This window comes from Megascapheus bottae, chromosome 2 (genome assembly GCF_031878675.1).
Source record: "Megascapheus bottae isolate mThoBot1 chromosome 2, mThoBot2.hap1, whole genome shotgun sequence".
In the NCBI taxonomy this organism is placed as follows: Eukaryota; Metazoa; Chordata; class Mammalia; order Rodentia; family Geomyidae; genus Megascapheus; species Megascapheus bottae.
In genome coordinates this window covers 43,095,490-43,119,546 of record NC_143510.1, presented here as the reverse complement: position 1 = coordinate 43,119,546, position 24,057 = coordinate 43,095,490, and the positions used below count along the sequence as shown (strand labels likewise).

General features: G+C 41.5%; 1 protein-coding gene across 3 annotated transcripts in view; it reads right to left on the bottom strand.

The window, feature by feature from the left end:
- Positions 1 to 24,057, bottom strand: part of Tmem117 (transmembrane protein 117) — a 350,457-nt gene that overhangs the window by 303,698 nt on the left and 22,702 nt on the right. The gene's annotated exons all lie outside the window — the stretch shown is intronic.

Genomic DNA, 24,057 nt, shown 5'->3' with positions numbered 1-24,057 from the left:
GTGGAATGGTGGCTCAAGTGGCCTTGAGCCCAAAAAACTCCAGGACAGTGTCGGGGTCCTGAGTTCAACTCTCAGGATTTGCACAGGGAGGGGGGTGGGGATTTGGTTCTAATGTAGGAAGCAACTCCTTTGTGAAAGGACTTGGAGAGAAGTCAAGGTCAGGGAACAAAAGGCTAGAAGACATGGGTAACTTACTGGAAATGGGAAGGGATTTTTGTCAGGTGATAGACAATGGCCACTATTGTATGCACAGTGGGCTTTGCCATTTGGACTCAGAGAGAGACATAGACTGTCTATTTATAAGTTTTCTCCACTGATTTCAGTGTTTCTTTCATTCAGATGTCAAATGAACAACTTCTCAGTCTTCCACAAGTAGCCTAGCTGAGAAACAATGATAGAAGGAAGAGGTGATATCAATAAAGATGTATTGTACTTACAATCCCATTTGTTGAATTGAAAAACCTTTGTACAACTACTGAAAGATAAGTTTTTGAAAACCTAAATTAAGAGAAGAAAAATGTAGACAAATCAGTTGCTGATGGCTTACATGTGTAATCCTAGCTACACAGGAGGTTGAGATATGAGGACTGCAGTTCAAAGCCAACCTGGGCAGAAAAGTCTCTGAGACTCTTATCTCCAATGAATGAGAAAGAAAAAGACAAAGAAAGTGAAGTGGGTGGCTCCAGTGGTCAAGCACTAGCCTTAAGTGAAAAAGCCAAGCAAGAACATGAGGCTTTGAGTTCAAGTCTCAGTACTGGGACAAATAAATAAATAAATAAATAAATACTGGCACCTAAAGCACGGTACACTGACATTCGCACTCCAGAGATGAAAACATGATTCAAGACGTGATTATCATAAAAAGAATTGCAAAAATACAAAGGTTGTCTGGGAGGAAAACTCTGGAAGGAGATGATTTGATTGCAGGACTTGAAAGAAATGAAGGCACTCCTTTTCAACTTGAAGGTGCCCACTGATGATGCCATCTGATCTTAGAAAACTCCAAATGTTTCTACAAAATGATCCCATCTGCCACAAGGCCCTCTGCTTTCATGATCGCCCAGAACAGCAGCGATACTAGGGAAAGAATTATATGCTTTTTCGGATCAAGAAAAGGAAAGGTGAAACCAACAATGGCATTTGAGAACATAAAAGAGTCATTGAGGCAGAGAAAGACACCTGCTCAGCCACTCTCAGTGGCAGGAAGATGAGAACGGGCAATGTTCCTGGGCCAAGAGGTCAAATAACCAGATAACCACGGTCAGGCCTGTACGTGGTCCAGGATGAGCTAAGCTGCAAGGTAAAATTTCCTCCGGGTCCAATAATTCCCAAGATAAAAAAGCCCACTGATTTTTTAAAAAGGGGTGGAATAAATAATCTCTCTCTCTCTCTCTCTCTCTCTCTTTCTCTCTCTCTCTCTCTCTCTCCACACACACACACACACACACACACACACACACACACACACAGATATATAGGTACAATGACTTCATATTTTTTATGAAGTCAGTGTTCCCCCAAGGAACTCAGACTATAAAATATCCCCTCCAACCTACCCTCCATCTTGTCTTTAAAACAAAACTAGCCAAGTCAGGTAGATTGGCTTTTTTCAAACATTAGGATCCATTTTTTAAAGGAAAATGAATGTGGATTATTAATGCAATGCAGGGAAGTCGAACTAAATTTTCTGTTGCACTGATATTTTCAGATAAGAGGCAAAGGATGACTCGGCCTTATGTCCTTTCAGCTAATTTTAACTCTTCTTTATTCTCTATTCGGTAATTTCACCTTATATTCAATTAACCTTAAGTCCTCAAGGCTCTATTTCTTTAAAAAAAAATTAAAAAGTTCTACTGACATGTAGCAATTGAGTAATTCCCAGCACTAGAGAGATCAAATTTTCCATTTCAATTCATATTTCATAATGAAATACATAATTTTATCAGATCTACTTTCATTGACAGAGGGGCAGAGGAGGAGTAGGGAAAGGAAGAGGAAGTAGAGAAGGAAGAAAAAGAAGAAAGGAGGGAGGGAAGGAAGGAATGAAGGACGAAAGGAAGGAAGGAATGAAGGAAAGGGAAGAGAGTAGGGAGTGAAGGAGGGAAGGCAAGAAGAAGGAAGAGGAGGGAGGAAAGAAGGAAGGAAAGGAGAGAAAAGAAGAATAGAAAGAAACAGTCTGAGAATGATCTACCTGCCAGGTAGTACCAAGTGGTCTGTTCAATATTTTGTTGTTGTTTTTTTTTTTTTATAGGTAACTGGACTCCAGAAATCAAGCAAATTTCAGGAGTTCTTAAATCTGGCAGGAATACAAGTAATAAAGTTTACTAATGTCACAGTTTAAAAATTCCATCCCTATCTCATGACCCCAACCCCCAGGTTGGGCAGGGGAGAGGAGTATCCAACAGATAATAAAGATTCTTCAAGGTTTGGGCCTATCATTTAGAAGAAATGATTTATTAGTTGAATTTGGGGGTTGTTGCTATGGTTGTTTTCTTTTCTTTCTCCCCTATTTTAAACTACTGTTATACTTTCACGCTTACACAGTCACTCGTGTATTTTCATCACTGACCCAATTTTTAAGAAAATATTCAAGTATTATTTACAGGCGACTGCTTTTCCATGTCATTTGAGTAATTATAACAATGTGTCCTCTAATCTGGTGATCTAACACAAGGAAATCTAGGACTATCTCTTTTGGGTCACTCTACATCTCTCTTCTAAATCATTCAGAGTCCCTTTTGGGTGATACCACCACAATCTGTCTCAATCCAGGGTCCTCCTGGCTCCAAACCTTCTCTCCCTCCTTCATCTTCCCTGAGTTTCAGTCTTATCTCAGGCCTCCTCAGGAAACTGGAACTTTAGCGACCTAGATATCAAGTCAGCCTTGCAATGAGCCTGCCTTTGAAAACAGACACTTTGGCAGCCTCCTAAGAACATCCTCTCTCCTCTTGTTCTTCAAACCAAGTCCCATTTGATCCTCTAGATGCGGTAACTAGGTCTCACCTCATTCCTCTCTGGGCCTGGGTCCAGATACAGCCTTCCATCTTCTCTCTGGATACCAGAAGGTACCTTGTAAAATGGCTTCCTCACCCCCAGGGTCCATAATTCCGGACCCCATTCTGCAACCTCTCCCAATGGAAGGGAACACCCATTTCTAACTCCCAGAGCCCTAAGTCTGCTCAGTCCTCACAAGGCTAACAATGTCATATCTGACTCTCTCTCAAAACCTAAGACACATGCGGGTGGCTCAGAACCTGTAATCCTACCTACTGAGAAGACTGAAATCGGAGGATCAAATTTCAAAGCCAAAGGCTTTTATCTCCAATTAACCAACCCAAAGCCAGAAGCAGAGCTGTGGCTTAGGTGAGCACCAGCCTTGAGTAAAAAAAAGCTACACTCTAGGCCCTAAGTTCCAGCCCCAGAACCGGCACAAAAAGAAAAAATACTCCGTAATTTGAACTCTAGATAATTCGACAATTACTACCTTTTACAGATCATTATGAGAAGGATACCTATGCTTGAAGCTAAGGAAAATATTTGGCATTTTCTAATTAAACATCTTCAGAGCCAAACTCTTGATAGGGTAGGATTGAGAATTCATGCACAGAATTCTTGATAGTAGAAAAGGGAGCTTTTGGTTTTGTTTTTGTTTTTGGTGAAGGAAGAGGCTACAAAGCCAAGATCTTTTCCATTATACCAAAATGGTTAGTCAAAACCTAGCACCTGTGGCTCACACTTGTAATCCTAACTACTCAGGAGGCTGAAATCTGAGGATTACAGTTAGAAGCCAGCTGAGGCAGGAAAGTCCCTAAGACTCTTATCTACAATTAATCCCAAGAAAACTGGAAGTGGTGCTGTGGCTCAAAGTGATAGAGCACTAACCTTGAGCCAAAAGAACTCAGGGACAGGCCCAACGCCCCAAGTTCAAGACCCAAGGCTCAACAACAACAAAAATGTTGGTCATTTATATAAGAGCTATATTTGATAATTATCCATTGATTGACAGCACCTCCATCCAATGAAAATGGTGGTGGCTATCTTTTTTGGGTAAAGTGAGAGTCTGGAAGTTCTCAGGTCAGTCAGACAAGTTACCCAAGCAACTTCTGTGAAACCTGCTGCGGTCTGAGAGGTCAGCCCTGCTTCCTGTTGAGCTGATCCTCTTGCAAATGTTCCCAAGTCACTTGAGGAGTTGAATTTCAAGGAAAGCAGAATGTCAGAGAAGCACAACCGATTACTGTAGGGACATGGTAAAGTAAGTCACTTAACACCAGCATCACACTGTGCTTGTCTCCATGGAAACCGATATAAGAAATAGATGCTGTAAGAGGTCCGTGAGATCGTCTCATTCCTGGGACTCTGGGGGTACTTTATTATTACTTTTTTTTCTGTATCTCATATATCTACAATGGATTACAGTTGAGAAGAAAGTCACTTTGCATCTTCCATGGAGAGCTGGGTCTAGCACAGAAATAGAGAGTTTAAGTAGAATTGATCTGTATTCATTACTATTCAGATATGCCAGATTATTAATCACTAATTATAATTCAGCCTGAAAGTCCAGACTGAGACTAAAAATACCAGAAAGCTTATGTAAAATATGCAATAAAGTTTGGTTGGTTTTGAATCAAGACTAGGGCTTGAACTTACAGCCTCTGCTCCTGAGCTTCTTTTGCTCAAGGCTGGAGCTCTACCACTTGAGCCACAGCTCCACTTCCAGTTTTTCTAGTAGTTTCTTAGAGATAAGGGTCTTATGAGCTTTCCTTCCCAACTCAGCTTTGAACTTCCATCTTCAAATTTCAGCCTCCTGAGTACCTAAGACCAGAGGTATGAGCCACTAGCACCAGCAAATTGTGTATTAACGTTTTAAGAAAGAAATTATATTAGCAGAAAGTTAAAAAAAAGTCACAATAACTCAGAGTCCTAGGATTAAGAGTAAAGAAATATTTTAAAATTCATCCAGACAACTTGTGGGTGGGGATGGGAGGAGGAAGATGCAGAAAGGGAGTGACACTGTCCACAAAACCAACTCATTGCCAGATTATGAAATGGTGACCCCTCTATACCACACCTTACTAATAACAATAAATTATATTTTTTTGCCAGTCCTGGGCTTGAGCTCAGGGCCTGAGCACTGTCCTTGGATTTTCTCAAGGCTAGAGCTCTACCACTTGAGCCTCGGCAACATTTCCGGCTTTTTTCTATGTATGTGGTACCAAGGAATCAAACCCGAGTCTTCGTGCATGCTAGGCAAGCACTCTACCACTAGGCCAAACTCCTGGTCCAATAAATTATATGCTTAAGGGAAAAAATAAATAAGCTGATGTATCCAGAATCTGTATAAACTTCACTGAGGAAAGGGGATGGTGGAGGGAGGGAGGAGATGATGAATTCTATTTTGACCTGTTAAGTTTCAGATGCCAATAAATAAAGTTAGAAGTCAAAGCTATAGGGGTGAGGGGGTGAGTTGAGTGCATGTGTGCACATACACATGCACACACTCACAAGGTCACACACACATTATTTTCAGGTCAAACAGTAGAGGGTCTGAGAAGTTGAGACAGACACCGTGGATCAGCCAATGAGCAAGTTCAGCATGGCTGGGCGCCTTCCCATCCAATCACCTGCGGCGGGGGCGTGGTCAATCCCAGCGTGCTGTCCAGCCACCTAGGCCTCAGCGAGCACCATAGGCAGGGATGGACTCCAACACAGTAGGGGAAGGCCAAACCTAGAACTGTGCGCGTGTTCCCAGGACACCTGGAAGTGGCCATTAGAATTCACTTGGTGTTCCCAATCATGAGAGTAAGCCAAGCGCTGGTGGCTCACCCCTGTAATCCTGGCTCCTCAGAAGACTGAGATCTGAAGATAGAAGTTCAAAGCCAGCTGAGGCAGGAAAGTGTGAGAGCTTTCTCCAAGATGACTGGCGTTAACTCCTTCCTCCTCCCTGTGCATCGAGGCCATTCTCTTATCAGGGAGCAAAGCCCCAGTCTTTGGATTTCAGTGACTAATAGAGAATACCATGGAAATGATGTGAGACCAGATCCTGACTGGCTGGTGTGTGTGAGAGAGAGAGGGATAGGGAGAGAGAGAGAGAGACAGAGACAGAGACAGAGAGAGAGAAAGAAAGAGAGAGCATGCACCAGCCCTGGGGCTTAAACTTCAGGCCTGTGCACTGGCCCTTAGCTTTTTCATTCAAGGCTGGCATTCTTCCACTTGAGCCCCTCCTCCATTTCTGGGTTCTTGCTATTGAATTGGAGACAGGATTCTCACAGATTTTCCTGCCCTGGCTGGCTTTGAACCATAGCTCTCAGACCTCTGTGTCCTAAGCAGCTAGGACTTCAGGCATGAGCCACTGGCTCTGGGCCCGTGGGAATTTTTAGGAGAACCAGTAGCTTCTATGTTAGTCCCTTAGCAATCTTGGCCTCAATGTAAGAAGTGCTCACACCAAGAGAAACCAAATCCCTGGGTAAGGTGCTGGGTGGAGAAGGAGAAAAGCCAAGAAGCTTTTGTGGTGCCAAGCCTGGGAGTTACCAAGCCATCTTGAAAAGAGATCTTCCTGTCCTGGTTCCTTCCAGTCATAAAACCTCAGATGAACCTCAATGCTGAACCTTTTCTAAGCTTCTGCCCCACAACACCATGAACAAAGTAACCACAGATACTTTGACCCATTAAGTTGAGCTTCAAATACAGGCAACAATAGCTAAGAGAAATTAAATTCACAGAAGAAAATAGTAAAGGCTTCATGAAAAGGAGGTTTGGAAGAATGGGTAACATTAGATTGCCAAAAGAGAAAAAGGCTAACAAGGCCAAGCACAGTGGTTCATGCCTGTAATCTGAGCTAATGGGAAAATGAAAGATGGGAAACAATCCAGTTCATGCCCAGACTGGGCATAAAATTAGCAAGACTTCACCTCAACTAATAAGCATTTAGGCACGATGTGGCAATGCCCATTTTCCAAACTTTGCAGACACATTAGTAAGAGATTCACCATTTAGGACAGCCCAAATAGAAATATGAGACTCCATTTGAAAAATAGCAACAGCGAAAAAAGAAAGATCTATCATATGGGTCAAGTGATAGAATGGCTACCTAGTAAGCATAAATTCAAACTCCATACCTGCCCTTCCAAAATGGCAGAGAGGAATGACTTTTTTTTCCACAGAAAAATCTAGGGTATAAAATAAATTCTAGAGGTAAGCAAGTATAGAATGTTTTCTTTGGCTGGTCCTGGGGTTTGAACTCGGAGCCTTGGATATGCTAGCTTTCTGCCATCTTAGCCACACCTGCACTTCTAGCTTTTTTGTTTGTTCATTTTTGGTGGTTCTTTGGAGATCAGAGCTTCACAGACAATGCTGCTGAGGTTGGCTTCGAACCCTGCTCCTCAGAGCTCAGCCTCTTAAGTAGCTGTGATGATAGCTGTGACCCTCTCCCACTGTCTTAGTCTCTGCAAGGCCTCTTCAGATAAGCCTTCCTGGCACTGTATCTAAAGGGCTGTCTATACAACCCCATTGTTCTTTCTTCCCCATTTTACCTGGCGTTATGCAGCTTCATAGTCCTGGGGTTCACGTGGCATTCCTGGCCTGTTTCTCTCTGGAGAGTCTGTTTTCTCTTATAGATCAAAACCCAAGGCAAAGCTGCCATCTCTTTGGGCCGTCATTGTATCCCTCGTGCCTACCACAACCCCTCGTGCACTGCAGATACTCAGTGAACACTTCCTCCAGGAAAGACCACCAGAGTTATCCTGCAGGGGATGTGTGAAGGAATGCGTGAGGGCCCGAAGCACAATCGTTGCTATTAGAGGAGCTGGTCCTGGGCTGGGAGTTTGGCCTAATGGTGGAGTGCTTGCCTAGCATGCACAAAGACCCAAGTTCGATTCTTCAGTATCACATAAATAAAAAATGTTGGAAGTGGTTCTGCGGCTTAGGTGGTAGAGTACTAGCCTTGAGAAAGCCCAAGGATAGTGCCCAGGCCCTGAGTTCAAGCCCCAGGACTGGGAAAGAGAGAGAGAGAAACAGAGAGGGGGGGGAGAGTGCAAGCAAGCAAGCAAGCTGGTTCTGGGCCCACATCTGGGAAAAATGGACTTGAGAGACCTCTCATTGTTTCATCACTCACTGGTCTGGTGCACTGAGCCTAAACTGCTCACACCAGGAACTGGGTTTTTGTTGTTGTTTTTTTCATATATTTTTATTGTAATTAATAGAAGGGTTACATTATAATCAGCAAATAGAAGGTGCATTACTTCACAAACATTGATACCCTTTCTCATGTCTTGGTCCCCATTTCCCTCCTCCCTCCCCACCCCTCATCTTGTTTTCCCCCCTTCCCTATCTGACTTCAAATAACCAAATATGCATATATACAATATATCAGATAACAAGATAAAATATATAAAATATCTCATATGTAATGATATGAGATAACCAAGGGACACCAAAAGAGATGAGAGATAACATAGTATGTTAAGGACAACAATCACTCATTATATGGCTTTTGTTTCTATATCCTGGAGGTCCTTTCATTTAGTGTTAAACTATATGGCCTATGTCTCTAAGTTTTGTTCTATTGTAAATCTCTGCTAGGAGAGCCCAAGGTTTCTACTGATTATTACAAATGAGGGAAACCAATGAGCCTGTGAGGAACTTTTTTTAGTTGGTTTTATATTCATATATATATGGTTTTATATATGCTTATATACACACATACACATATATGCATACATGCATTGTCGAGCCTGATACCAGCAGTTCACACCCGTGATCCTAGTTATGGAGACTGAGATCTGATGATGGCAGTTCAAAGCCAGCTTGGGTAGGAATGTCCCTGAGACTCAAATCTCCAATAAACCACCAATGAGCCAGAATGGAGCTGTGGTTCAAGTGGTAGAGCATCAGTGTTGAGTGCAAAAGCTCAGAGACAAAGTCCAGGCCTTCAGCTCAGTACCAGCACACAACCACACACACACACACACACACACACACACACACACACACACACACTAATAATACAGTGGCTTATTCCAAACACATGCTTTCCTTCTGGGAACTTGGAATTGGGTTCTAGGCCAAACACGAGGTTCCTCCATAAGCAGGCCCTGGGACAAAGCTGGGGGGGTTGAGCAGGACTGCTCTCTGGAAGGAAGGTGCATGTCACAGGGGCCTCCTGGAACAGGACTGGGTGCTGGTGCTCGATGCTGGCTCACATTGCATCTGTTCACCACAGATTCACCAGTGGAGCCCTCACTGAAGCTGGGGCCTGCAGCTCCTCCTCCTGAGGTCATCAAACCTGACCAGGATCCCCAACCTGACCACGATCCCAGTCCTCTGATATGAGGCACATTTGGCTAGCAACTCAGGAGGTAGATTTGAACACATGAATAAATACAGTCAAAGAGGAAGAGAAGAAGAAGGAGGAGGAGGGGGGGGAGGAGGAGGAGGAAGAGGAGGAGGAGGAGAAGGAGAAGAAGAAAGAAGAAGAAGAAGAAGAAGAAGAAGAAGAAGAAGAAGAAGAAGAAGGCCTCCCTCCCAAAAGAACGCACACGTAGTGACAGTACAGATGGAGAAAACCAAAGGGATTTGCATTCTGCGAAGATCAATTTTGCAAACTTTCTCATGGAAGAAAAGCAGTTAGGGAGTAAGAAAGTGGTAGGTAGCTGCACCTCATGCCTATAATGCCAATGCTCAGGAGGCTGAGATCTGAGGATCATGGTTCGAAGCCAGCCTGGGCCAAAACATCTATGAGATTCTGATCGCCAATGACCCACCCAAATGATAAAAGTAGAGCACCAGCCTTGAGCAGAAAAGCTAATGGAGAACGCTTAGGCGCTAAATTCAAGCTCTAGTACTGGCACCATAAAGCAGAAAAGGAATGAGAGAGAAGAGAGCCAGGAAACAGTAACCATGATGAGCACAGACAACTTCTAGAAGCAGTGCAGAGAAACTATAAGATTATGGTGATTCTAAGGTAGCTGCATTCTGGGAAATTATTTTAGACTTAGTGGCTATGAGCTGACTTTAACTAACCAGTAATCAGAGAGCCTGGAGATTCAAAAGTTATTTCTCCAGGGAAGTGTGGAATACATCGAGAATCTAAGTCAGACAGTAAGCACTAAACTTGAGCATCAAAAGCCAAATGAGAATGGAAGGCCCTGAGTTCAAGGCCCATATCAGAACAAAAAGAAAAAAAAAAGTCTTTGGGGCAGGTCCTGAGGTTTGCTTGAACTCAGGGCCCAAGTGCTGTCTCTAAGCTTCTTTTGCTCAAGGCTGGCACTCTACCACCTGAGCCATAGCACCACCTCCAACTTTTTATGTATAAGTTAGAGATAAAAATCTCTAACTTCTAAATATCTCTTCCTGGGCTAGCTTCAAACCTCAATCCTCACATCTCCTAAGTAACTAGGATTACATACCTCAGTCGCAAAAAAGTTTTGGTTTTGTTTTTGTCATTATGTAATGAAACAAATAAACTACTTTTTGTCCAGATTTCTCTCTTAGAAAACAAAAAAGTCACATGAGGTTTTAAAACATTTTCAAGCTGAATCTATGTCACCAGACATCTCCAAAGAGGCAGCTGAAGCACCATCTCGTTTAATAGGACTCATAAGGACTCATAGCATTTAATAGGATTCATACCGGCAGCAAACCTGCATACCTGATTGGACGGAATGATTTCTATCTTAAACTCATGGAGAATGACACAACCTGCCCATTATGTTAAATGTCATTTTCTTGTTATCATTGAGGTGTTGTACAGTGGTACAATTCAGGTAATGAATACAATATTCCTTTTTTGGACAATGTCACACCTACCTCCATTAGGGGGAAGTGATTGTTCATGGAATTTCACTAGCCGTCGTCTTAAGAGCCCAAAGCCAAGTACAGAAACAGCTAACTTCCTATTAAAAAATCTAAAGGGAATTATTTTATTTGAAAGGAAAACATTGAGTTAAACTTTATTTTTCTAAATTTTTATAACTGCTTCAGAACACATCCTGGTAGCTCATACCTAGCTATTCAGGAAGCTGAGGTCTGAAAATCTGAAAATTATGGTTCAAAACCACTTCAGGGAGAAAAGTCAGTCGATGAAACTCCTATCTCCAATGAAGCACTTTGGTTCAAAGTGGTAGAGTGCTAGACTGAAGCACAAAAGCTCAGAACAGTGCCCAGTCCTAGAGTTCAAGCCCCAGGACAGGGAGAAGGGGGAATTCTGTATTTCTGTGTTTGTGGTTGTTTCCTTTTTTATATAAATTACATATGTTAAAGCATGTCATGGATTTGGGCACTGCTGGTTCTTCTGTCATCTTAGCTACTCAGAAGGCTGAGATCTGAGGATTACAGTTCAAAGCCAGCCTGAGCAGGAAAGTCCATGAGACTTTTATCTTCAATTAAGTACTAAAAATAATTAATAATAATAATAATAATAATAATGATAGTAAAATAAAAAATAAAGCCAGAAGTGGAGCTATAGCATATATGGTATTTCACTCCTTGAACACAAAAGCTCAGAGCCAGCACCCAGGTTCTGAATTCAAGCCCCAGGATCAATATCAGAAAAGAAAAGAAAAAGCATCCTGAGTTTCCTTTATCGTGACCATCCCTGTATTTGCCACCAAGGCATCCATCCTACTGTTTGTTTAATTTTTATGATGCTGTTTCAACAGCCAGCAATGATTTGTTTTCATCCATCTATGCGTGGAGGGAAGAGAGAAAAAGTACATTCTCCATACCTGACTAGCATTCGTCCTAATTCTCCAGCAAATAGCTTTGTGCAAGATGTCAAATATTCTCTCCTAGGAGATCTTGAGCTCTGGGCTCTCACGTGTTCTCAAGCAGCCAGGCTGACCTGTTTCTTGCAAAGAATGGAAACCGATACAGGCAACCGAATCCCTCATTGAAAAGGGTGAGGCCCGAATCTCTACCGTTTTGCTTAGGAGGGGTGCTGAGTCTGGGCTTTGTGAAGGGTCACGGGTGGTAAGCCCAGGCCCAGGGCATCTGGATCACACACAGGGGCCTTCCACACACACAGAGAGCTCACTTGTTCCTGCGAAAACAGGCCAGGTGGCTTCCATGCTCTCAATAGACTGATTGCTATTAATCCCTGTTTTCTGGTTTGGGTATGGTTTTAGCCCCTTGCCTCCCTTTCTTTCGAAAGAAAGAAAGGAAGAAAGAGAAAGAGAGAGAGAAAGGAAAGAAGGAAGGAAGGAAGGAAGGAAGGAAGGAAGGAAGGAAGGAAGGAAGGAAGGAAGGAAGGAAGGAAGGGAGGGAGGGAGGGAGGGAGGAAGGGAGGGAGGGAGGGAGGGAGGGAGGGAGGGAGGGAGGAGAGGAGAGGAGAGGAGAGGAGAATAACAATTTGAGGATGGGCAAGATGGAAGATTTAACCTGAATGGAAACAAAATCCAGTTGTCCTTTGCTTTTTCTTGTTTTTGGACAGGATACTGAGTCAAAACCCTCATTAAAAATGTCTTTATGTGTGTGTGTGTGTGTGTGTGTGTGTGTGTGTGTGTGTGTGTGTGTGTGTGTGCGCGCGCGCGCGCGCCAGTACTGGGGCTTGAACTCAGAGCCTACACACTGTGACTGAGGCTTGTTTTCTCAAAGCTAGCAATCTACCACTTGAGTCACAGATCCAGTCTGGCTTTTTGGTGGTTCACTGGACCACCTTGCCCAGCCTGGCTTTGAACTGCGATCCTCAGAGCTCAGCCTCTTGAGTAGCTAGGATTGCAGGTGTGAGCCACCAGTGCCTCATCAGGTAACATTTCACATTTTTGTTGGGCTCCAAAGAAAGATGAGTAAGGTCTCATCATTAAAATTAAATCTAACTACTCCCAACTAGTCTTCGTAGCTCCGCCTATAAAGTTAATAACTACTTTGTAAATATTGTAGTGGGCTGACTGGTTGGATGTTTTGGATCTTAATTGTTCTGAGTAATTTGCTTAATGTAATTTTGAATCATGAGATTCAAAATCCACTTTTCTCTCAGTATTACAGTATCAGTAGTTCCATAGTTATTTTGAGCAGGCTTTGAATATGAGATATGAGGATTTAAAATTTAAAAGAAAAAAAAAGATTTGAATTGAGTCTAGTGCCAGTGGTTTACACTTGTAATCTCAGCTAATCAAGAGACTGAGATGTGAGGATCATGGTTCAAAGCCAGCTCAGGCAGAAAAATCACTGAGATGCTTATCCCCAACTAACCACTAAAAAAAAAATAGGAATTGAGATGTGGCTCAAGTAGAACAGTGCCAGCCTTGAGTGTAAAAGCCAAGCCAGAGTACAAGGTCCTAAGCTCAAGTAAGTACCAATACCAGCACAAAAAAGAGAAACACAGAAAAAGAGACAGAAGGAAATCTAATCAGTCTTCACATGTATATCATAATACATCAAGAAAAATGTAAGAAACAATAAATTCATGATTCAGAGCCTTTCAGCCATTTTTCCTTTTGAAAAAAAAAATGTGTGTTTCCAAAATAACTGGCATTAGTTAAAAAGCTTCAGTGAAGATTTTAATCTCAGGTTTTGTATAAGAAAAGTATAAAACTATAGAATTCTTCTTCAATAACAGATCTTTAAAATCTCAGTTGGAACCTTTTAGAGGAAAAGTAAAAAGTTCACATGACAGATTTGCATTTTTGCAAAGCATTCCAAATCAGAACATTCAATTGCCCAGCTCCCACTTCAGCATTGCTGAACTAAGAAAATAAGTCCCAGAACTAGGATAAACTCAGTTTTGAAGACAATGCAGAGAATTTAATAGTTTTATTATTAGTCTTATTTATTTTCTTTTCCTCTAAACCTCTGAAGTACATTATTTGCAAATTCATTCCAGGATTTAAAAATCTGCAGCCAAGCATTAAGTGATCTGCTATATTCAGTGTCTTCCACAGGAGGGCGCACGACCCCCAGAAAGACAGATTAAGCAGCATGCTGGCTGACCTGAACTATACGTTCAACACTTTGTTCTAAAGCTTCTTAAGCAGATGAGCAAACTCTGGAGCAATTATAATAAAATATTAAATATGAGACAATGAAAACCAATGCTTCCAGTAAGTGCAGAAGTTTTTATAATGCCTCCAAAATCAAGGCTAAAGTCAGGGAAGTTGGTAAAGAACAAAAGATATAACCAGAATCTATACACACCAAGGCTAGAGTAGCATTGAGCAATAGAAATTTTAAAAATCTAAAGAAAATACATGCATAATATGTGTGTGCGCGCCTGTCCTGGTGCTTGAGCTCAGGGTGTGGGCACTGTCCCTAAACTAGAACTCTATCACTTGATCCATATTCCAATTCTAGATTTTTGGTGGCTAATTAGAGACAAAGAGTCTCAAGGACTTTCCTGCTCAAGCTGGCTTTGAACCATGATCCTCAAATCACAGCCTCTTGAGTAGCAAGGATTCCAGGTGTGAGTCACCTGTACCCAGCTGACACCTGTCATTTTCACTTTCCTTGTAACTGTATTTTAACTTATTGTTTCATCAAGCAAAGTAAGATTATCCATTAAAGTATGTTATAATTACTCTGTATCATTCTGTCCTATATTGTAAACCTATAGCACATTTCAAGTGTTCAGTAAACATGTAGTTAAAGGCTACTGCATTGACTGTATCCTATTGCACACCAATTTGTTATCACAAAACCAGAACAACAGTCAGTTTATATCTTAGGCTAACATAATAGGGCCACATAAACATATGATTTTTAAAATTATAGTTACCAATGAAATGGCAAAATACACTAATTTGGGCAATGCACAATTGTTTTTTTCAGCTATAGCATATGAAAGTAACTAGCTGCAAATACTCTTTTTTTTTTTTTTTTTTTGCCAGTCCTGGGCTTGAGCTCAGAGCCTAAGCACTGTCCTTGGACTTTCCTCAATGCTAGAGCTCTACCACTTGAGCCTTAGCACCACTTCCAGCTTTTTTCTATGTATGGGGGACCGAGGAATCGAACCTGGGTCTTCATGCATGCTAGGCAAGCACTCTACCACTAGGCCAAACTCCCAGCCTGAGTTGCAAATACTCTTAATATCTTGCTAACCTTTTCACTCAATAATAGCCTAGAAATATAAAATAAAATAAATCTGGACTGTGTTTACTAACACTTGTCAAGAGAGAGAGAGAAAGAGAGGAGAGAGAGAGAGAGAGAGAGAGAGAGAGAGAGAGAGAGAGAGAGCATAATAGACCAAAAGTGGTGAGTTCTTGCATACATACATAGATTATATGTCATATGATACCAAAATAAACGCATACTGAAAGTGGATCTACCAGCCAGGAACCCATGGCTTCTGCCTGTAATCCTAACCACTCAGGAGGCTGAGATCTGAGGACTGTGGTTCAAAGCCAGCTGGGGCAGGAAAGTCCATGAGACTCTTATTTCCAATTAACCACCCAAAAATCTGGAAGTGGAGGTTTGGCTCAAGTAGTGCTATCCTTCAGCAAAATAATATTCAAGGGCAGTGACCCAGGCCATGGGTTTAAGTCCCAATACCAGCATAAAAATAAAGTGGTTACAAATCAAAGAAAGTCTGGATAAGTGGGACTGCATTAAATTGCAGAGCTTCTGTATGGCAAAGGACATAGCTAGCAAACTAACTAGAAAGCCTACAGAGTGGGAGAAAATCTTCACTAACCATACAACAAAGGCCTCATATCTAAAATATATGAACAGCTAAAAAATTGAATCACTCCAAAACTAATCTCCAAAGAAACAACCATCCAATTAAAAGATGGGCCAAAATATATTTGTATTTGGTTATTTGAAATTGGATAGGGAAGGGTGGAAAACAAGATGAGGGGTGGGGGGGGGGAGGGAAATGGGGACCAAGACATGAGAAAGGGTATCAATGTATGTGAATTAATGCACCTTCTATCTGGCGAATATAATGTAAGCCTTCTGTTAATTACAATAAAAAATATATGAAAAAAAAAAGATGGGCCAAAGACTGAAAGAGAGTCTTCTCTAAAGAAGAAATAAGAATGGCCTATAGACACATGAAGAAATGCTCGACATCTCTGGCCATTAAAAAAAATGCAAATCATAACAACTCTTAAGATTTCACCTCACTCCAGTTAGAATGGCCACGATCAAGAAAATTAATAACAACAGATGCTAGAGGGGATGTGGCCAGGAGGGATCACTACTACACTGTTGGTGGGAAATCAGTATGGCAGTTCCTCAAAAGACTAAACATAGAGCTCCCTATGACCCAGCAATTCCACTGCTTGGCATTTACCCAATCATCCAGAAACAAGGACATACTAAATCCACCAGCACAACAATGTTCATTGCAGCACTATTTACCATAGCAAAGATATGGAACCAACCCAGATGCCCCTCAGTTGATGAGTGGATCAACAAGACGTGGTATTTATACACAATGGAATTCTATGCTGCTGTCAGAAAGAATGACATCACCCCATTTGTAAGGAAATGGAAAGACTTAGAAAAAAATCATAGTAAGTGAAGCCAGACTCAAGGAACATAGGCTCAAAGGTTTCCCTCATTTGTCATAATCAGTAGAAACCTTGGGCTCTCCTAGCAGAGACTTACAATAGAGCAAAACCTAGATACATAAGGCCATATAGTATGACGCTAAATGAAAGGACCTCCAGGATATAGAAACAAAAGCCATGTAATGAGTGATTGTTGTCCTTACTAGACTATGCTATCTCTCATCTCTTTTGCTGTTCCTTGGCTATCTCATTTTGTTACAGTATGTTACCTTGTTATCTGATATATTGTATATATGCTTATTTGATTATTTGAAGTCAGATAGGGAAGGGAGGAAAACAAGATGAGGAGTGGGGGTGGGGGAGGGAAATGGGGACCAAGACATGAGAAAGGGTATCAATGTTTGTGAAGTAATGCACCTTCTACCTGGTGGATATAATATAACCCCTCTATTAATGACAATAAAAATATATGAAAAAATAAAAATAAAGTAGTTATAACCATCATTTTACCTCCTCTATCAGAAATTTCTGGATCCAAAATCTAAAAGCCATAAATGACCTTATTGTTTTGAACTCTCTTTGGATTACATTGGACTTTGACACAAAATGAAACCGGAGTTGCAAATTATTTAAAAAAAAAGAAAGAAAGAAAGAAAAATCTTAACAAAAAAGAAAAAATTGACTTGTTACAAAGATATTAGGCCCTCTGAGAAGAATGGGTTTTAGTTTTCTAGTCTAGCAGGAGTCTAGATTTAAAAGAAAGCCTCGTTTCTTTTACAAGACGTGTTTATAAGAAGAGTGAAATGTGAGCACACTGAGAGTCCAGTGTGGCCAAAGGTCACACACTGTGGCTCCATGGAAAATGGCGAAAGGGAGTCACATCTCAGGACTCCTTGGGTAAGCCTTAGGATCCCTGAACCCCAAGTCAAGGCACCACTAAGGGTTCTGAGCAAAGCTCTTCAACCACATGCAAACATCAGCTATTGAGTTTGGCAAGAACACTTTGTAAATCAACTCACTAGTGGCAGACTAATGCCTTTCTTTTTCTTCTTTCTTTTTTCTTTTTTGCCAGTCCTGGGGCTTGCACTCAGGGCCTGAGCACTGTCCTTAGACTTTCTCAAGGCTAGAGCTCTACCACTTGAGCCACAGCACTGGTTTTTCTATATATGTGATACCAAAGAATGGAACCCTGGTCTTCATGCATGCTAGGCAAGCACTCTACCACTAGGTCAAACTCCCAGCCCTGGGCTGACTCCTTTCTGCACATGAAAAATAAGAACTAAAAATATTCAGATTCATTAAGAACAATGCCGTGTGTGTGTGTGTGTGTGTGTGTGTGTGTGTGTGTGTGTGTGTGTGTGTCTATCCTAAGGCTTGAACTCATTCCCTAGGCACCGTCTCTGAGCTTTTTTTGCTCAAACCTGATGCTCTACCACTTGACCCATGCCTGTACTTTGGCATTTTGCTGGTTAATTGGAGATAAGAGCCTCAGGAATTTTCCTCTCATGACTGGCCTCAAACTCCAATCCTCACACCTCAGCCTCTTGAGTAGCTTTAATTACACGTGGCTAGAAACAAAAATGTTTATATGTTCTCTAACCATGGGATGCAGTTGCTTTCATGTCATTTTGTTTAAAAAAATCATAGAGTTCAATTGAGAAAAGTAATCCCCCCCCAAAAATCCACTTAAAGCCACACTTCAGAAAGTTAAAAAAAAAAAAAGAATGTAAAAGCCTCAGTGAAAAAAAATATTGCTTTATCATGGATCACAAATTTATAATTCTTGAAGGATTTCATATGCCACGATATGTCCTTTGCCAGTTTATATATGGACTTGGAGACATGAATTAATATTTTTCTTTTTTGTGCCAGTACTGAGGCTTGAACTCATGGCCTTGTGCTCTTGCTAATGCTCTACCAGTTGAGGCACAGCACCCCTTTTGGCTTTTTGCTGATTCATTGGAGATTAGAATTTCATTGATTTATCTGCCCAGGCTGGCTTTGAACCACAATTTGGAAATCTCAGTCTCATGAGTAGTTAGGATTACAGATGTGAGCCACGAGCATCCAGCTTAGCGCTTCATTTTATAATTGAGAAAACGAAGGCTTAGAACATGTCCTAATAAAAGCTGATATACTCAGAAATGGGAACAAATGCTGTGTGAATAATATTAGAGATAATGTAATGCCTGGAAAGAAGTCTTGATTTATTCTTTTACACATGGCTCATTCTTTTGTCTTGGTTGCAATTTCTTTCCAAAGGGTCTATTACAGCCTTCATTTAATTTTTTTTCTTTTCTTTCTTTCTGCCAGCTGGAAGAGTTCTCAATCAAAGAAATATCAAGAGGTTTCCAAATAAAGGAAGCCTCTGGGAGACTCAGAGCAGCTTCTGTGGTGTAATGGGTCTGTGTACCAGCATGCTTTGAATTATTCACAACAGCACTGAAAGGCCCGCAGCTAGATTACTCCAGATGCAGTGCAGACAAATTAACAGTGAGTTGAATTAGATAAACTCGATTTTAAAATGAGCTTGTGGACCAGGAACCTCCGGCTCCCAACTGTAATCCTAATTACTCAGGAGGCTGAGATCTCAGGATCATGGTTCAAAGCCAGCGTGGGCAGGAAAGTTCTGTGTGACTCTTATCTCTCATCAACCACCAGAAAACCGGAAGTGGAGCTGTGGTTCAAGTAAAACACTCAGGGACAGATCCCAGGCCCAAAGTTCAAGCCCCAGGACTGGCATTAAAAAAAAATGTACCACAAAGTTATTGAAATGCCATTATTTCTTTTTCATCAAAGCCAGAGATTAAACTGAGAGTCTTATACTTGTTAGACAAGCTTTCTACCGTCTACACCATACCCTCAGCACCTTTGGTTTTTCTTTTATTTTTGAGACAAGGTCTTGCTACCATTGCTTAGCTAGCCTTGAGCAGACAAGCCTCTTCCCTCAAACTCAGATCCTCCTGCCTCCACTTCCCAAGTAGCTAGACTACAGGCAGATGCCACCATGCCCAGAATAATTACTTATATTTATTATTAGCACCCATAACTTCATTCAAACCTATTTGTAGGGGCCAGAAGTTTGGACTAGTGGTAGAGTGCTTACCTAGCATGCATGAAGACCTGGATTCGATTCCCCAGTAGCACATACATAGAAAAAAAAAAAAAAACTGGAAGTGGTGTTGTAGCTCAAGTGGTAGAGCTCTAGCCTTGAGAAAGTCCAAGGACAGTGTGCAGGCCCTGAGTTCCAGCCCCATGACTGGCAAGAAAAAGAAAAGAAAAAAGAGAGAACAAAACCTATTTGTATTATTGACTAATCAAGAATAAGCAGAGATTTTTTTCAGAAACTCCTATCAACAACTATGTTCTATATTTAATTGTCGAATGTTTATATATTGATCAGCTGCCATAGTAAGTTACTCTGTCACCACCTCTACTTTTAATAATCAAGAATTCGGGGGTGGTTAATTGGAGATAAACACCTTCAGGCTTTCCTACTTGGGCTGGTTTTGAATCTCGATCCTCAGCTCTCAGCCTCCTGAATGGCTAAGATTACAGGTGTGAGCTATCGGCACTGACCCCAGTTTTAGTTTTCGAAGTAAAGTGATGACTTCACCAAACTAAATGATTAAGAATGTTCACTGTAAAATACTGTCTATATCATGCTAGCAGGTTTTTCAAATTCCTAAAATACACAATGAGCATTTGTTTTCCCTTTCATTAGCTGCTGCTCTCTCTCTGAAAGACACAATGTCAATGGAAATTGCCATAATCAAGTGCATTAACAAAAACACACATTTAGCCACACACTATTGTTAACCAGCTTCGTTGATTCTATGGTTTTAGCTGTTACAAAAATTTGTTTTTCTTCTTCTGAACAAAAAAGTATGGATTATTTCTGAAAACAATTTCCAAAATGGATCTACGTTGCTCTTTCACCTTTTATTTCTTCTACTGGAAGATTATTATTTGACATGAGCCATGACAAGCCGTGAGCTGACCATAGACTCAACAGCTGAGGACAATGACCTCTGAAAACATAAACTAAATAGAGAAATCCCAGCAGTTTCACTATTACCCCATGTAAAATAATGTATGACGATGTTGATGCTAGAGGTTATCCTGCCGGTGCTCATGGCACATGTCTGTAAGCCTAGCAACTTCAGAGGCTGAGCAGAGGATCCAGGTCATCAAAGCCAACTGAGACTGGAAAGTCCATGAGACTCTTATTTCCAATGGACCAACAAGAAACAGAAGTCGCGCTGTGGCTCAAGTGGTACAGCATCAACCTTGAGCAATAAAGCCAAGGGACCCAGAGCCTAAGTCCAAGTATCAGGATACACACACACACACACACACACACACACACACACACACCCCTCTTGAGTAAGTACTTTTAGTATTTTTGCCCTTTAGCTTTTTTTTTCCTGATCTCAGGGCCTGGGCACTGTCTTTGGACACTTTTTGCTCAAGGCTAGCACTCTGCCACTTAATCCACAGCATCACTTACAGCTTTTTCTGTATATATGGTACAGAGGAATCGAACCCAGGGCTTTGTGCATGCTAGGCAAGCACTCTACCACCAGGCCATGCTCCCAGCCACCCCTTAGCTTTTTTTGTCAATGCTATCACTACCACTTGAGCTGAAGATCCACTTCTGGCTTTTGAGTACAACAGTATCAGGGACTTTCCTGCCTAGACTGGCTTAGAACTGTGGTCCCCATATCTCAGCCCCACCAATATCTAGGATGATAGGCATAAACCACTGGCACCTAGCTGGCAAAAATTTATTACATTTCAATCTCCAAATACAAGTTTTATTAGAGCTGCACATCTCTGAATATTGGATGATCTGGATCCTTTTCTATCGCACAAACATTCCATTAATAGAACTTCAGATATTATTTGTAGAATGTAAACCCACTCTCCAAGACTAAAAGATTTGGATTCAAATCAAACCTTAAATAGTTCTTTCTAAATAATCCCTGCACTTCAAAACACTTGCTACATGTGACAACTTTGACTGTGCTTCGCCTACGCAAAAGAAGAGGGGAAAATTAGATTTTTCTCGTTCATATTTAAAATTTGGAATTGATCTTGGAGAAGTTGAATCCATCAAGATGTTATCATTTCATAGAAGAACTGACACAGTGCCAGGCAACAGTGGCTCACTCCTCAAATCCCAGCTACTGGGTTGCTGAGATCTAAGGATGGTGGTTCAAAGCCAGCCCTTTTATCTCCAGTTAACCACTAGGAAGCCAGAAGTGGAGCTGTGACACAAGTGCTAGAGTGCTAACCTTGAGCAAAAACGTTAAGGGACAGTGTCCAGTCCCTGCACACATGCACACACACACACACACACACACACACACACACACACAGAGCTAGCATTTGTAGCAGTTATTATCTGCGTTCTCACATATTACCACATGTTCTCACATATTACCACGTGTTTATAAAACCTTGAAGCATATAGTTCCTGTCCTAACATCTCATTCTCTGTGGCACCTTTTTCTACTAACTCGTGGACCATTTCCTCTGTTTTTTGTACTGTCACTTATAATCCTTATTTCAAGACATTTTGCCATCGCAGTAAAATATGCCATTTATGTATGTCATCTTCTCTCATCTTTCTCTTTTGGCAAAGGAAAAAAGAAGGCCCAAATCTGCAGGTGTTCTACTGATTTCACAATGCCATTAACAGTATTAAGATTCAAAGACTGAGCCAGGCACTGATGACAGACAGCGTTGTGCTCACGGCCATTCAGGAGGCTGAGATCTAAGGATTGTGCATTCAAGCCAGGCCAGACAGGAAAGCCCAGCATGTTCTTAGTTCCAATAACCATACCAAAAGCGGAAGTGTGGCTGAAGTGAAAGAGCCCTAGCCTTGAGCAAAAGTTAAGGGCTAGTACTCAGGCCCTAAGTTCAAGCCCCACTACGACCACACACACACACACACACACACACACACACACACACACACACACAGAGAGAGAGAGAGAGAGAGAGAGAGAGAGAGAGAGAGAGAGAGAGAGAGAGAGAGAGAGAGAAATCCATAGACTTAAAGAGACTACCTGTCATTTCTATAGCATGAAGCAGGACACTGTACTTAATGGTACAGCTTAGAAGCCTGTTGTTATTGTAATCAAAATAAATGAAAGAGGCAATAAATTACATTGGCAAGTGAGAGATTACCAACAAATTGTGCCCAATTCTTCTTGATGACTTAGGGTTTTCGTGTGTGTGTGTGTGTGTGTGTTGCACATATGCATGCATGCGGGCGCATACCACAACTGGGGCTTGCGGTGGGGTTCAAACATCAATCCTCAAATCTCACTGTCAGCCTCCTGAGTAGTTTGGATGACAGACATGAGCCACCGCTGTGCCCACCTAGTTCCCAGCTGCTGTGTCACTGACTTGCACATGGGGCCAAATATTCATCTAAGTCATAAGTTTTCTGTGGTTAGAAGCAAAATCCTTATTCTCTTTTATTTTTAGAATGGTATCGGTGCTCATCATGACAGACTGTGCCAATACTATTTGCCAGCCAGTCCTTGGATCCATGCAGAGACTGAACCAAAAATGGAAAATGATGAACCTGCGGTTGAGGTAGACAGGCGGCAGAGGGTTTTGAAGACCAAGTACTTTCAAATGCCTTAGTCATTACTCTGTTTCTGTTTAAATCAGCAAGTGCCATATTCATTTACCTTTGAGCGTCTTTATGTTTTTTAATCACTCATTAGATGTTTAATAATTACCTCGATGACAGCAGTTCAAATCTGTAATCCTACCTACTCAGGCTGCTGAAATCTGAGGATCATGGTTCAAATACAGCCCAGTCAGGAAAAAATTCTGTAACTTATATCCAATCAACCAGCAAAAATCAGTGGAGCTGTGGTCTTGAATTAAAAAAACTAAGGGAGTGGCTGGGAGTTCGGCCCTGAGTTCAAGCCCCAGGACTGGCAAAAAAGAAATTGTTGTCCTTAATGTATTATGCTATCTCTCATCTCTTTTGCTGACCCTTGGTTATTTCATATTGTTACAGTACTTCACCTTGCTATCTGATATATTGTATATATGCTTATTTGGTTATTTGAAATCGGTTAAGGAAGGGGGGAAAACAAGATGAGAGGTGGGGGTGGGGGAGGGAAATGTAGACCAAGACATGAGAAAGGGTATCAGTGTATGTGAAGTAATGCACCTTCTCTCTGGTGAATAAAAAATATATGGAAAAGAAAAAATAAATAAAAAGCTAAGGGACAGTGCCCAGGCCCCGAGTTCAAGCTCTAACACAGACAAATAAAAAGAGAAAGAAAAAGAAGTCCTAAGGGGCGGCGAGTTTGGCCTAGTGGTAGAGTGCTTGCCTAGCATGCACAAAGACCTGGGTTTGATTCCTCAGTACCACATACATAGAAAAAAGTTGGAAGTGGTGCTGTGGCTCAAGTGCTAGAGCTCTAGCCTTGTGAAAGTCTAAGGACGGTATTCAGGCCCTGAGTTCAAGTCCCAGGACTGGCAAAAAAAAAGAAAGTTAAAAAGAAGTCCTAAGATTTCCTTACATCTCACCCCACCTTTCCTCCTCCTCCTCCTCCTCCTCCTTCTCTCTAATACTTACTGT